The sequence below is a fragment of the Cetorhinus maximus genome, chromosome 20 (assembly GCF_964194155.1).
Source record: "Cetorhinus maximus chromosome 20, sCetMax3.hap1.1, whole genome shotgun sequence".
Classification (NCBI taxonomy): domain Eukaryota; kingdom Metazoa; phylum Chordata; class Chondrichthyes; order Lamniformes; family Cetorhinidae; genus Cetorhinus; species Cetorhinus maximus.
The window spans coordinates 10,875,515-10,890,752 of NC_135898.1; the positions used below are offsets into that span (position 1 = coordinate 10,875,515).

Consider the following 15,238-nt stretch of genomic DNA (forward strand, 5'->3'; position numbering starts at 1 on the left):
ACACTGAGAGACACCACACACAGACACCACACATGCACACACCACCATCCTCCCACAGTCCGCCACTTCCCATAGATACTCCCCCACCCGACCATACTCCCACTCCAACATATAACCACCCCCCCTCCACCCCACTCACCACACACCCCGCCCCCAAGGCACCCACAGAACTCAAGCCAAACCCTTACTGTGGGATCAGCATCGGTGAGATTTTAACACAGCGTTGCTGTGAATCCACGTCACAACAAAGTGTGAGGAATTAGCTGGATTAACAGTGTTCCCTCCCTCAGCGTTTATTCAATGCTGGCTTTTTTTTTTTATAACTCAACCTACTCCAACAATAAACTCATACAATTATGGAGGTCACGGATTCAAATTCTGCTCAAATGTAAAACAAGATAATATTCCGGCTTCCATAATGTAATCTGAAAGGGCTACACTTCAATGCTCACATCCCCTACACAGTGTACCCACCCTGGCAAAAGCCGACATCTACCAGTGACAGATAATCTTAGTCCACAATGGGCTGTATTGTATCAGGAGCACACTAGTGAGACTTAGAAGGAGATTTTCTCCACTTGGTTAAATGACCTTGAGAGGGTTTGACAGAGGAGCACTCAACCAGCAGTACCTTTGGAGATCTCTTTAGGACTGAGGCTTTTAAAATTAAGGGAGGTAGCACTCGCGCCACAGCCCTGCTGTGATTAGCCCTGTCAAAACAAGCAGCAACTGCAGAGACGTCCAGATAACAATGAAAGCTGAGATAAAGTGTCTAGTCTGGCTGAGTTGTGGGATGGAGGGGTTCTTTGGTGGGGTGGCTTCGGTCAAAGATCACAAGGTTATGGGTTCAAGCTGTACACTAAGACATGAGTACATATGTCTGCATTGCAGGACTCAAGAGAACACAACACCCTTTGATGAGCCTGAAGTTCTGTCTGCCTTCTGTGGTGGTCTTTTTAAAACATTTGTCTGAAGATGAGATAGTTTGTATGGTCGAAAGAGGGAGTTAACAGGCATATCCTTACCAAAAAACAAGTTTTAAAATGAATTAAATACAAGTCAAGGCACTTATACACTCACCTTCAAGCTCTAGAAGATCTTTTCACTCAGGCAAGGATCTATTAACAAATCTGGCTACTCTCCAGAGTTTCGACTCCTCAGTGTCTTGTTCCGAGTGTTCTGGAGAAATCCTGGTATTGAAGGCAGTTAAAATCTCAGCTTTTTTAACAATGTCGAGCAGTGATTTTCAGCTACTGTTCGCACCACTTGGGAGACAGAAAAGGCAAGCTTAATTGCTTGTGGCACAGCCCTCATTAAGTGCTTGATGCAAGCACAGGCGTGGTGGTATAGGATCTCCTCTGAACGTCCTCTCTCTCTCTTCCCCTGGGAAGAGGCATGTGCAGCCGACTTCACATGCACAATCGAGCTCAGTGAGTGACTCACAAGAAAAGGAATGACATCAGCCATGAAGAGGGCAGGCTGCCATCTGCTGCTGCCAGGAGTTACTGAGCTGGGAGAGCCAGCCCCTTAGCAAGCATAGCTGTGCTGTCACAACTGGGAGGAGAAGAATAGCAATACGGGGCCACTCCGCTCTGACAGTTAGCTATGCAGAGAATGTGCTGATAATGGGCGAGGCCACAAACATACCAACGGCTGGACAACAGATGCCAGATGGATGCCGGGGGGGGTGGTGGGGGAAGAGAGGTGCTTTGACAGTCATTTGCTTCAATATGAAGATACACTGCCTTGTTTGGATGACATGCCACTCAAATGTGGGCTTCAGTTTTGTTCCCTCCTTGCCCCCATCAAAACGCTATCATCCCTATCACTCCAAGGGCTCTTATTGTTACTGCCCTGGGGGGTGGGCTGGGGTTGGGAGAGAGCAGGTATCCCTCTAGTGCCTCTTCTGAACAACTATTCAACCTCAGCAGGCATCACAGTCTTGTGCAATCCTCCCAACCTGCACACCCTTCACACCAGCCAGGCGTCAATGGATAATCTTCAGCTGAGAGGCTGCTGCTTCCCTTCTCTCATACAGGACTGCGGAGACTGGGTCAAATACACTGCCAGACTGAGATGAGTAAACTCTGTACTGTCTGGTGACGGGTTGGGGATGTCATCTCGGTCCTCACATGTCAGCCTGGCTCTGTGCCATGTCAGATGCAGCCTTCAGGCTACCGCCATTTAGCCCAAGCAAATTGATTGTATCCAGCTATGGGTCTCAGGCGACCCCTGATTAAAACCATCTCACCCACTGTTATCAGCAATTATACTTCACACTGTCTTTACCTTTCCTTCAAGAGGTAAATGTGCCACTTGGCAGTTTTACTGAGCCTCACAGGCCAGATGGTCCCAAATATGGGAGCTGTGCGAGAGATTATTATTCTCCAGACAAAACACTGGATCCAATCAGTCGTTGCGAATAAATAACAGTTCTGAAGCCAAGCCATTGACCTGAAATGTTAACTTGATTTCTCTCTCCACAAATGCTATCTGACCCCCTCAGTATTTCCAACATTGTGTTTATTTCAGCAATTATTAATATTTGACTTGATGATGGGGGAAGGGTGTAGAGACATGCAACACATTTTTCAGGTAAAACCTAATTTAATGTCTGTCTTTGGGTTGCATTTGCAGGTGTCTCTGATTTTTTTACCCCCTTCTAATCCTAACTTTCAGACATGTCAAGAGTGGAATTTGCAGATTGAGCAGCTGTGATCTTAGATGTAACTTGTGTAATCACGAGTAAGTGTCTGGTCTGCCTGCACTATTCCCTAGCCAAGTATCTTGAGTGCTGTTACCTCTGGGTCAGTTGTGGCTAGCTTTGCTGGGTGAAACTACAAATTGCAATGAGATTGATGCAGGATCTTACTGGGTGGCAATGTTCAAATTCCAAGTTTCTTTTGACAGGACTTGGAGTGGGGTTGGAATTGAATCCATGTTTTCCAATTTGTGGATCTTTCCAAAACTCCTTCAATTTCTTTCTGTCTCTTTTCACCAGTTCTTTTTGACAAACAACTCACCTTGGCTGTCAGTTTTCCTGGAAGCTAAGAGGGCAGGAGGCTTTGTTGGCAGGCCATTCCAATCTGGGGGAAGGTCACAGATGAGCTAAATCCTGGCCTCACCTGCTGGGCACAGTCCTGCTGTTTACAATTGGGGTTGGCTCTGGATGGCAATCTGGTGTATTTTATTCCCTGTTGTCTATTCGGGGAAAATGAGGCCACTCACCGTCCACTGGGGTACTGCCCTGGCTGAGTCCATCTCATTTAAGCAAGCCAAGATCCTCGCTTATCTAGAGGGTGCAGAACCACAGCAGCCTGTGCATTACGCACCCAAGCTACCCACCCTACATTAATATAGGAACAGGATAGCGGCCATTCAGCATCTCAAGTCTGTTCTGCCATTCAATAAGAACATGGTTGATCTGGATCTTAAATCGCATAGATCCACCTTGGCTCTTTCTGTACTTTACAATTTTAACTGTGTTTACACCTTTGGCACCAGGCAACTCAAGAACACAAAAAATAGGAGGAGGAGGCCATATGGCTCATCAAGCCTGCTCTGAATTCACTTTGATTATGGCTGAGTTTAGGCTTCAACTCCACTTTCCCACCCACTCCCCATATCCCTCGATTCCCTGAGAGACCAAAAATCTGTCTGTCCCAGCCTTAAATACATTTAATTCCAGAACCAAATGGCTCACAACTGAATATTTTACCTAAACCGAACAAAAACCTCTCTCCCTTTGTTAAGTTTTCAGTTGACTCCTAGCCTCTAGAGTGTTTTGGGAGAGTTCCAGATTTCCACTACCCTTTTTGCTTCCTGGAATAATTCCCTGAAGGGCCTAGCTCTAATTTCACAGTTACAGCTCCTCATTCCAGACTCTGCTATTGCACATCTCCATTCCAATCTCCTTCATGTGACAGCGCCTGCAGCTTTATCTAGATGTCTGCCACTTAAAGGTTCATTAGACATATTAAAAAAAAACAAGCAGAATGAACCCTTGGCTTCTTTTACATTGTGTGCTGCAGTGAACTCATGCCATCACAGAATACACATTCAGAACATTACCTACTATGACTCAGGCCTCAAAGCCTCTCCCATGAGGTGGGAGTCTCATGTGGGGCATTAAAACCTTGGGAGTCTCACTTCCAATTCTTGCCATTCCTTTCATTCTTCCCATGAGACAGTGACAATCCACAAAAGCACGCTTTGGTGGCAAGGGCGTCTGGCCAACTGTAAGGTTATGGTAAGATCTCTTCTGATATCGGGCCTGCACTTGACTAGAGCACTTGTAATGCAAACAATGGATGCTGGGACAACTCAGTCTCCACTGTTTATTCTCCAATAAGAGAGAAGTCAAACTGACCACTGTAAGCACTGAGGAGAGTAATGGGTAAACAGCGACGGAGAGCGGCAGTGAAAATGTAATAAAAAGAAAAAGAATACATAATTGGCAGTCCTTGAAGTATCCAGGTTTAACTTGCCAAATTTAAACATGTTTACACCATAGACACAAGGCAAAACCACCAGAATAAGGCTTGCAACTTAATATTTTACAACAACACGCGTTCATATAGCACCTTTAAAGCAAAACACCAAAGGCACTTGAGAGGAGTGATCACCAGGCAAAAATTCTGAGCCATTTAAGGACACATTAGGTTAGAGGACCAAAGGCTTGGTCAAAGTTTTGAGGAGCGCCTTAAAGGAGGAGAGAGGTATGGAAGTAAAGACCTTAGGGAGGAAACTCTGGAGCACAGGGCAATGACATGGCTGCCAAAGCCGCATGAGATTAAAAGTGGGGATGCACAAGAGGCCATAATTGGCGAGCATAGAACATTTTACATCTGGCATTGGCCTACAGTTCAGTTTTGAGCTTTAACTTTATTTACATAATGTGCTCCCTTCACACTGTACAAACAAAGGTGAGTTAGCTGTATCGTCTGAAGGGAGCCCAGTCCATCCTACAAGGAGGTGGCCGACCCAGAGTTGACTGACGTTACAGCCAAACACAAGGGCTTATCTACACTGGATAAACATGACTGAAAACCAATGACCCATAAAGCATGTTCCTGATCGGCAATGATTTCCTCCATCCAAACTTCTGACGTTATGCCTGTCACCTTCACTCTGCTGCATTGAACACAACAACAATCGTGAGAGGAGACCTCAAACAAAACCCTACTGATCCCTGGGGCTCAAAACTGAGGAGTCTGGAGTAATTCGACCCAAAATGATTTGGCAGACCATGAACCATGCCTTCTGGGAGCCAGGGGAATAATTTAGAAGTAGTTCACTATTAGGTGTTTACGACTATTGTTCAGGAATTTCAGTAGAATATATTCTCCAGGCAAGGAAACATTACAAGAAAAAAATATCAATTTTCAAGCTGACAGAGAGAAGTTTCTATGAATTCTGGTCCTTAGCTTCCAATGTAAGACTATAATCTGCTGGTGACAACACATGATCAACTGCACTCTATGAAACTACTTCCACCTGAGCGGCTGTGCCTCTAGTTGCAACAACTTGAATTTGTAGAGCGCTTTTGGAGTAAAGTATCATAAGGTGCTTCACAGAAGCTTTAACAAACAAAATTTTACACAGCCCCAAAAGGAGATACTAGGAGAGGAACCTTGGTCCTCGAGGTAGGTTTTAAAGCGTGTCTTAAAAGAGGTGGTTTAGGGAGGAAATTGCAGGTTAAATATGGCCTTGTCAACTCAAGGCATGGCCACCAATGGTGGAGCAACTAAAATCAGGGATGCACAAGAGGTCAGAATTATAACAGTGCAGTGATTCATCCAACATGAGAAATATTCATTGGCGAATAACAGTACATGTTTTTCTGTATATTCAGTTACTTTATGTTGCAGGTGCAATTGAGCATAATTTGAACTCACTGTGGGTCATTTAAAGCAGAAATGCACCAGCCAAAAATGAGAAAAGATGATGAGCTGAGGATAAAGCTAAACAACCTTTTGTGGTACTGACCAACTTAGGTGAGGAAGGTTAAAGATCTGTGCTGTGCCTGCTGACCTCTGCAGTAGGAATGTTATGTGTCCTCAGCACATCAGGGTTCAACCAGTCTTCCTGCTCTAATCTCTGTGCAGTAATCCCACCCGGAACCTGTTTGATCCCGGAACCTGTTTGATCCCAAACTGAGCTTCCGCCCTCACATGAAGATCACTTGGTCCACCTCTATCAGCAATCTCCTCTTTTTCTTGGCTATCTGTTGCTGAAATCCTCATCCATGACTCGGTCAGCTCAAGACACTAATCTTCCTATACTCTGCTTGTCAGCCTCCCATCCTCCACCCTCAAATAGGGTCAATTCTTCGAAAAGACTGGTCTACAACTTAACACGCCAAGTCCCACTCACCTATCACTCATTCCTTTACCAACCTATTTTGGTTCCTGACCCCCAAAGAAATGGAGGACACAGGGCAGACAATGACTGGGGTATAAGGTTGATGGGATTCAGTGGCTATGTTGCATGGAAGAGGTTGCGATCGAGGGAAAGGTGGAGGAATGATGGAGTGGGCACAGTAATGATGAGTGAAAATACAAGGCTCCCACTGGTCCATAGCCCTTCATAAAGAATAAAATAAGTGACAGAAGCAGAACAAGAGATCGAGAGATACTCATACACAGAGAAGTGAGAGAAATTAAACAAGACACAAGGAACTATAAAGAATGTAGAGAGAGGCAAGAGAGACAATTCTTCATTTCACTGTGAGCAGTGCCAGGTGAGGACCATGTTCAGAATTTTGCACTTAACTCTTAGACTTCCTTCAGTGTAATTTTCAAATCCCGGAATACTTTACATGTCACAATGTGTTGCTACCACTCATTGCAGAGCTCGTTCCCCTGTTCACTCAGTGCAACATCACAGGAAAGGTGCTAGATTTGATCAATAAGACTTAATCATTTTTTGCAATGTCAATCTTCAGTGACAGCACGGTACTATGAATTGTAGAGCAGCACAGAAAGATTGTTCCCTCTCCCTGCCCAGTGCCACATATGTGATCTGTCTGCTTGCAAGTTGCCACCCATTGCCACTTTTCGGAGTGCGCAGCTGCCCACCCGACCTGCCCAGCAATGTGACTGATTGAGAGAGACAGCTGTGCTGTCAGCCTTGCAATGTAAAGAGGCGAGTCTCTCGCAACATTACACCACGTCCACCTCTCTCAGAATTTAGGACACAAAAGAAGGCAATAAAATAGCTTTCCCAGTGAGCTGCTGTCAGCCCAGCAAATTACAGCTTCCACTAAATGGTACTGAACCCTGAATGAGGCTACAAGCCAGCAAGGTATCAAAGCAAGGTGCTGCAATGACAGACATCTCACTGTGGCTTAGAAACTCTCCAGTTCAACCAGGGCAGGCTGGCTTCGTGAGATGATGACTATTCTTCATAACAGAAGCTAAATGCTGCCGATGCCCGAAATCTGAAATTAAAAACCGAAAATGCTCCCAAGGTCAGGTAGCATCTGTGGAGAGAGAAACAGAGGTAGCATTTCAGGTTGATGGCCTTTCAGGGTAAGCTTAAACCCTTGATTTTCTCTACACGGATGCTGCCTGATTTGAAGAGTTTCTAGCTCACACTTTTTAATCTCAAAGCCTTGTAATCTTCAAGGCTCACAACATTTCCCTATGTCAGTGTTGTTGTTGCCTTCTACAAATGTGACTCAGTCATGGTTCAGTGCATTGCAGATTTGCACATAAGGTTAGTTCCCTTGAGACCTGAGCACAACCTAGGCTGACACTGCACAGTACTGAAGTGTTGTAAGTGACTGGTTTCAGCCAATATCTCCCTGGCACTATTTTCGAGACTAGCAGGTGAATTCACCCCGATATCCTGGCTAATGTTTATGCCGCAACTAACATCACTAAACAGGCTGCCTGGTCGTTTATCACATTGCTGCTTTTGGAAACTTGCTGTTTGCAAATTGGCTGCTGTTTCCAGCATTATAACACTGACTACACTTCACAAGCCCTCTACACTTCAGAATTGGGGAACCATTTACATTGGCTGCAGCTGTGGAAGGCACTATGTGTTCAGTACCATTCACGATTCCTGTGATACTGAAGCAGTCCATGTCCAAATGTAGCAAGACCTGGACAATATCCAGGCTAGGGCTGACAAGTGGCAAGTAACATTCACGCCACACAAGTGCCAGGCAATGATCATCTCCAACAAGAGAGAATCTAACCATCACCCCTTGACATTCAATGGTATTACCATGGCTGAATTCCCAACTATCCACATCTTGGGGGGGTGACCATGAACCAGAAACTGAACTGGACTAGCCATATAAATACTGTGGCTACAAGAGCAGGACAGATGCAAGTAATCCTGCGACGAGTAACTCACCACCTGACTCCCCATAGCCTGTCCACCATCTACAAGGCACAAGTCAGTAGTATGATGGAATACCAGCCACTTGCCTGGATGATTGCAGCTCCAACAATACTCTAAAAGCTTGACACCATCCAGGACAAAGCATCCCGCTTGATTGGCACCATATCCACAAACATTCACTCCCTCCACCACCGACGCACAGTGGCAACAGTGTGTACCATTTCCAAGATGCACTGCAGGAACTCACCAAGTTTCCTCTTCCAGCACCTTCCAAATCTATGACAGCTACCATCTAGAAGGACAAGGGCAGCAGACACAAGGGAATATCATCATCTGGAAGTTCCCCTTTAAGCCACTCACCATCCCGACTTGGAAATATATCGCCATTTCTTCACTGTCGCTGGGTCAAAATCCTGGAACTCCCTCCCTAATAGCACTGTGGGTGTGCCTATAACACATGGACTGCAGCGGTTCAAGACTGCAGATCACCACCACCTTCGCAAGGGCAATTAGGGATGGGCAATAAATGCTGGCCTAGCCAGCAACACCCACATACCATGAATAAACATTAAAAAACTATGTAAATGCAAGACTGACTTTCTCTGAGAAGTGACACAAATGATAATAGAAACCAGCTGCATTAAGTACGACACTGCCTACCTTAACATGACATTCTGAAATGAAATAGTGCCGGAGATTCCCAGAGCTCCCACCCCTGATCATGAGGGACCGGAGAGGGGTCGAGAACAGCATCACAGTGCATGGCTGTGAAGGGTGTTATGAAGCTGCTTTAGTCATATCCAGCATTGATATTCAGAACTAATGTTCAAACAAAGGAATTACAGATGCCAGTACTCAGCCTGTGTTTTAAATTGCTTAAAAGGTTCAATTACTCCTCCTCATCCTGTTCCATTCAGTGAACTCTGGTCTGCTGTGTACACAGACACACAAACACAGACACAGCCAGCAGGCCAAAGCAAAGAGGAAGGACATAAGAATTATTTTAGTTACAAGAAAAATTAAGTTAATAGATCAAACTGATCTTTTCCACAGCTCCACATCAGTCAGAGAGATTCAGGATTCTTGACTGGAGAAGGTACAAGCTGATTTCAAAGTCCAAGGCGCATCTGCCTGCCTGCGTGCATCCATCTCTGTCTGTCTGTGCACGTCTGTCTGCCTGCTTGTGTATGTATGGACATTGATTTACAACTCCTGCACACTAGTACTGCACTGCCAGGGAACCAGATAGCCCAGAAAAGGGGACAGTATGAGGGACTGATAAATTAATTTCCACTTTGAATTTCAATGCATCAATACCCCCTTTTGGCAGAGTGGGTAAATTAACCAGCCAGTGTGGGCCTGACTCTCAGCCCAGAGCATCCAAAATATCATCCCTTGTCTGTGGTGAATGAACTGATCAACAGAGTCAAGACAGTAGGGTTACTTCAACTGACCTCAGCTTCTTCCCTCCCCCAATCCTAACCTTAATGCTCCAAGTTTCTAAGCAGTGACTGTTGCACACGTGCAAATGTTTGGCTGTGACGTACCTCAGAGTCAGAGAGCTAGGTAATGGTTCTGGGCCCCATTAGGGATTCAATGAAAAAACCAAGAGCATGAGCAACATCCATGGTGCCAGGCTACAGCACAAGGAGAGGAGGAGAAAATGAGAAAGAAAAGAAACTTTGTCCTTTTAAACAGCGCAGAGACACACTGCTGCTCTTGTCTGCTGACTAAACTCATGCAGTTGCAATGGAATGATCGATGCTCCCTATGTTTAATTAACAGATAAAATCAAATCAGGGAAATAAACTCACAACCTTTGAAAACCTTTCACGTTTCTCCAAAGAAGCTGGTCTGTAAATATAAACACAAGCTCGCCAATGTGGTGAGAGACTGGCTTTAGAAAGAGACAGGCCCAAGTGCTGCATCCTTACCTCCTTTCTGTGAATGGCTTAAAAATTAACTACTGAACTCCATTGGCCTGTGGTGTGTGTGCTTTACATCCCAGATCCTCTAGATAGCACCTTCAGAAGCGTGGGTCACCAAGGTTGAGAGTCAGCTGTGGGACAAAATCCTCGGATTTCACAGGCTTTGAAACTCAAAGCCGCGTGAGCAACAAGTGGAGTGAGCAGATGGAAGGGAAGTGTGTCGCTGGCACAGGTTCCTGAGTGCCTGTTTCCCCACTGCTATCCTGTGCTTGGCAACCGCTGCAAATGTCTCGATGTGCGAACAGGCCGATAAACCGGATTTCTGATTCATGTCTGGCAGGGTGTTGTGCAACCAGTCAGATGCTCTTGTTCTGATCAGCCAAGGTTACACTGCAATAAAGGGATCTTTGAAAACAGTGCAGGGGAGATGACCTTTTGCAGAGTTTAAAGTTGTACAGATACTCTGTGTTGTTTGTTGGCGCTCTGCCAGCCCACAGCAGCAACTGCAGAGCTTCTTGACGAGTTGCCAAGCAGCCACACACACGCACACTCAGAGTTAACCCCTAACTGGCCCACACCTGCTACCCACAGACAAGCTGACCTCATTGCACGGCGGCTCCGTTCAACCTCTTCCAAGCACTTGTTTCCATTCTGGAGTTCACAGGCCAAATGTACAAAGATTAAAAGAGTAGGAGGCCTTTTGCGGGGTGCGGGGTGCAGGGTGCGGGGTGGGCAGGAAGGCAGTGTATGGTTTTTGTGACATTTAACCACATTTCCAACCATGAGCCCCAGATCAGAAAAATAAAACAAAGTTTGCATTAATATGGTTTATGTTGCCAATTTGCACACAGCAAGCTCCCACTCACAGCAATGATCAGATGATCCGTTTCAGTGATGCTGCTTGAGGGATAAACATTGAGGGATAAATATTGAGGGATAAATATTGGTCAGGACAACAGGGAGAACACCACTCCCCTTCTCCATCACATTCAAAAGGCAGCACTCCCCTCAATAATATACTGACATGCCTATCTAGGTTTTTGGCTCAAGTTTCTGGAGTGGGGATTAAACTCACATCCTTCCCCCTCAGGGGCTGCACAAGTGCTTCCAACTGAGCCACAGATGCCACTATGGCCATTTCCATCATGGCATCTGGCAAGAGGTTGATGGTCCAATGGCAGATCTATGGTGAGGGTCTAGGTGCAGAGCACAGGGAGGGGAGATCATCTACCCAACCTGTCAAAATTACAGCAACTGATATTAGCTAAAGGCTGGACTATTCTAATGTTCTCCTGTCCACCCTCCCATTCTCCACCGTCCATAAACTTCAGCTCATCCAAAACTCTGCTGTCAAATTCTAACTCGGTCCACCCATCACCCCTGTGCTCGCTAACCTGTAGTGGCTCCCTGTGCAGTAGTGTCTTGATTTTGAACTTCTCCTCCTTGTTCTTCATTTCCATCATGGCTTTGCCCCTCTTTATCTCCATAATCTTCCCCAGCCCTGCATCTCTTGAAGGTCTCCGCGCTCCTCCAATTCAAGCCTCTTGCACATCCCCGATTTACATCATGCACTACAGGTGGCCACGTTCTCAGCTCAACAATTCCCTCCCTAAACTCCTTTGCCGAACTTCTCCTCTACTTTTAAGACAATCCTTAAGACCTACTTCTTTGACCAAGATTTTAATCGTCTCTCCTGCTATCTCCTTCTGTGCATCAGTGGCAAATTTTGTTTGATAATGCTCCTGTGACTCTGATTGGGATGTTTTAATGTGTTAAGGGCACCATATAAATGTAAGTTATTTGTTGTTGTTCCAGCTTCAGTAGTGCTGCACCTGGAGTATCCAATGAGTACATGGGTCCCTCAGGCAAGGTTTCCTTTTAAACGGCTAACATCTTATTTTCCTCTTGGTTTTGTTTTGCCTCCTCATCTCCAGAGCCACGGACTCCCACTAGGATTAAGTTGCACAACTATGGCCCACTAGCACCCACGGAACTTCATTGCAACAATAATCAACAACCAGGCGAAAAAAGGGAGGCACGCAGAGGCTTAATGAGAAAATCGTCTTGCCAAGATCAGGCACATTTCAACCATGTGCCTTCAATCATGAATGGCTCTGTCAGTCTGCCACGTAGAGGGCCTGTACCCAGCTGCGAATGCGCTGCACTCCACGTGCGCACAAGGCTCGAATGTCCATTCTTAAGTAGTGGCTGCAAATTAGCAATGCCCATAATCTCTTGTTGGATTTGATGTTTTTATTATGGTGAGCACACCCTTGTTGCCCAGCAACCAGTCGCACTCTGCTTCCGCTATTGACAGTTTTACACCTATATTCTGAGGATCAAGTGATTAATCCTCTATTCACTCATCTCCCAGCGCACAAAATCAGACAGTCCTTAACTCTCTCCTTACCTTCCTGCTTCACTCACTGGATTTTCATCCTCCACCTCCCCTTGTCACAATCCCTGGGGACCCTGCACCTCCCTCCAAACTCAAGAATCCTGTAACTTCTTCAATCAGCCCATGGCTTAAACATAGACAGTCCAAGCACTGCTTCCTGACCTATCCACATCATCCGTTAGCCTTGCTGGTGTCTGTTACCAGGGTCTTTTACTTTCAGCTTCTCAGCAACATGACTATTAAAACCCACTGGTGCCACGAGTGAACTTGCAGTGAAAGTGGAAATTTATTCTGGCGTAAGCTGGACCCATCTCTGGTCACTCAAGCCATACCATTTAACTGACTCATAAATAACTAAGAATTCAACGGCACTGACAATAACACTTTAAGTTGACATTAATCAATAAGAGATCAAATGTAGGAACATGTGGTAAATCAAAGAGTAAAGACAAGGTAAGAGAGGAAGGTATTAATATGGGAAATGATAAACAGACCATGACAGGAAGGGACAGAGAGTACAAATCTATGAGTAAATCAACAGGTAAGGTTAGAGGTTACAAAAATAATAAAAGGACAAAACTTAAGGCTCTGTATCTGAATGTGCATCGCGTTCGAAACAAAACAGATGAACTGACAGTGCAAATAGAGATAAATAAGTACAATCTAATTGCCATTTCAGAGGCATAGCTGCAGGATGATAGATTGGGACCTGACTATTGAAGGGTGTGTGATATTTAGGAAGAATAGAAAGTTAGCAAAAGGTGGAGGGATAGCTCTGTTAATTAAAGATGACATTAGCACAATAGAGAGGAATGACCCAGGTTCAGGAAACCAGGATATAGAAGCGGTTGGGTAGAGATGAGGAATGATAAAGACAAGTCAATTGTTGCAGTGGTGTACAGGCCCCCTAACAGTAATCACATGGTAGGACAAGGTATCAAAGATGAAAAAATGGGAACTTGTCAGAAAGGTATGGGGATTATCATGGTGGATTTTAATCCACATATAGACTGGAAAAGTCAGATGGGGAAAGGTAGACTACATAAGGAATGTGTAAAATGTTTTCAGGATAGTTTCTTAGAACAGCACGTGCTGGAGCCAACCAGACAGCAGACTTACTAGACCTGGTATTGTGCAATGAGATAGGATTAATTTGACAAGGAAGTATTCAATGAATGGCATGGCACTAGGAAGTTCTGAGGAACAAGGGGACCTTGGTGTGTGTGTCCATAGATCTCTGAAGGCAGAGGGGCATGTTAGTGGGGTGGTGAAAAAGGCATATGGGACACTTGCCTTTATCAATCGAGGCATAGATTACAAAAGTGGGGAGGTCATGTTGGAGTTGTATAGAACCTTGGTGAGGCCACAGCTGGAGTACTGTGTGCAGTTCTGGTCGCCACATTATAGGAAGGATGTGATTGTACTGGAGGGGGTGCAGAGGAGATTCACCAGGATGTTGCCTGGGATGAAACATTTAAGTTATGAAGAGAGGTTGTATAGACTTGGGTTGTTTTCGTTGGAGCAGAGAAGACTGAAGGGCGACCTGATCGAGGTGTACAAGATTATGAGGGGCACGGACAGGGTGGATAGGGAGCAGCTGTTCCCCTTAGTTGAAGGGTCAGTCACAAAGGGGCATAAGTTCAAGGTGAGGGGCAGGAGGTTTAGGGGGGATGTGAGGAAAAACCTTTTTACCCAGAGGGTGGTGACGGTCTGGAATGCACTGTCTGGGAGGGTGGTGGAGGCAGGTTGCCTCACATCCTTTAAAAAGTACCTGGATGAGCACTTGGCATGTCATAATATTCAAGGCTATGGGCCAAGTGCTGGTAAGTGGGATTAGGTAGGTAGGTCAGGTGTTTCTCACATGTCGGTGCAGACTCGATGGGCCGAAGGGCCTCTTCTGCCCTGTGATTCTGTGATTCTGTGATTACCCGAATAAGCACCCCTAGGTAGCAGTGATCATAACATGAATGAGTTCTACATTAAACTGAGGGAGAGAACGGTGGGTCTATGGCAAGTATTTCAGACTTAAATAAAGGCAATTATGCAGATATGAAAGTAGAGCTAGTGAGAATGAACTGGCAATTTAGGTTAAGGGATAGGTCAATAGAAATGCAGTGGCAGACATTTAAGGGGATATTTCATAGTACACAGAATAGATACATTCCAACAGCAAAGAAAAAGGAAGAACCCACCTTCTGTGGTTAACTAAAAATGTTAAAGATAGTATCAAACTTAAAGAAAAAGCATATAATTGCACAAAGATGGCAGGTCAGAAAACTGGAAGACTATAAAAAGCAGCAAAGAATAATTAAAAGATTAATAAGGAAGGAAAAATTAGAGTATGAGAGAAAGCTAGCTAGAAATATAAAGAGTTTCCATAGGTATTTAAAAAAGAAAAGAGTTAACAAAGTGAGTGTTGGTCCGATAGAAATTGACTCTGGGGAATTAATAATGGAAAATAAGGAGATGGCAGACGAATTGAACAAGTGTCTTGTATCTGTCTCACTATACAGGATCCAAGTAACATCCCAGAAATAGATGTAAATCAGCAATTGGA

At 45.0% G+C, this 15,238-nt stretch overlaps 1 protein-coding gene across 8 annotated transcripts in view; it reads right to left on the reverse strand.

Annotated features, from left to right (window-relative positions):
• The window catches only part of LOC144694842 (uncharacterized), a 70,021-nt gene extending 59,502 nt beyond the window's left edge, over positions 1–10,519 (reverse strand). For 4 of the 8 annotated variants that reach the window (XR_013579834.1, XM_078565479.1, XM_078565478.1 and 1 more), the window contains exon 1: positions 1,081–1,437. The gene's annotated coding sequence lies outside the window, so the exon portion shown is untranslated. Of the gene's footprint in view, positions 1–1,080; positions 1,438–9,015; positions 9,274–10,289 lie in introns of those variants that run through there. The other 4 variants (XM_078565473.1, XM_078565471.1, XM_078565474.1 and 1 more) reach the window with 4 other exon arrangements.
• Positions 10,520–15,238: the final 4,719 nt, after the last annotated feature.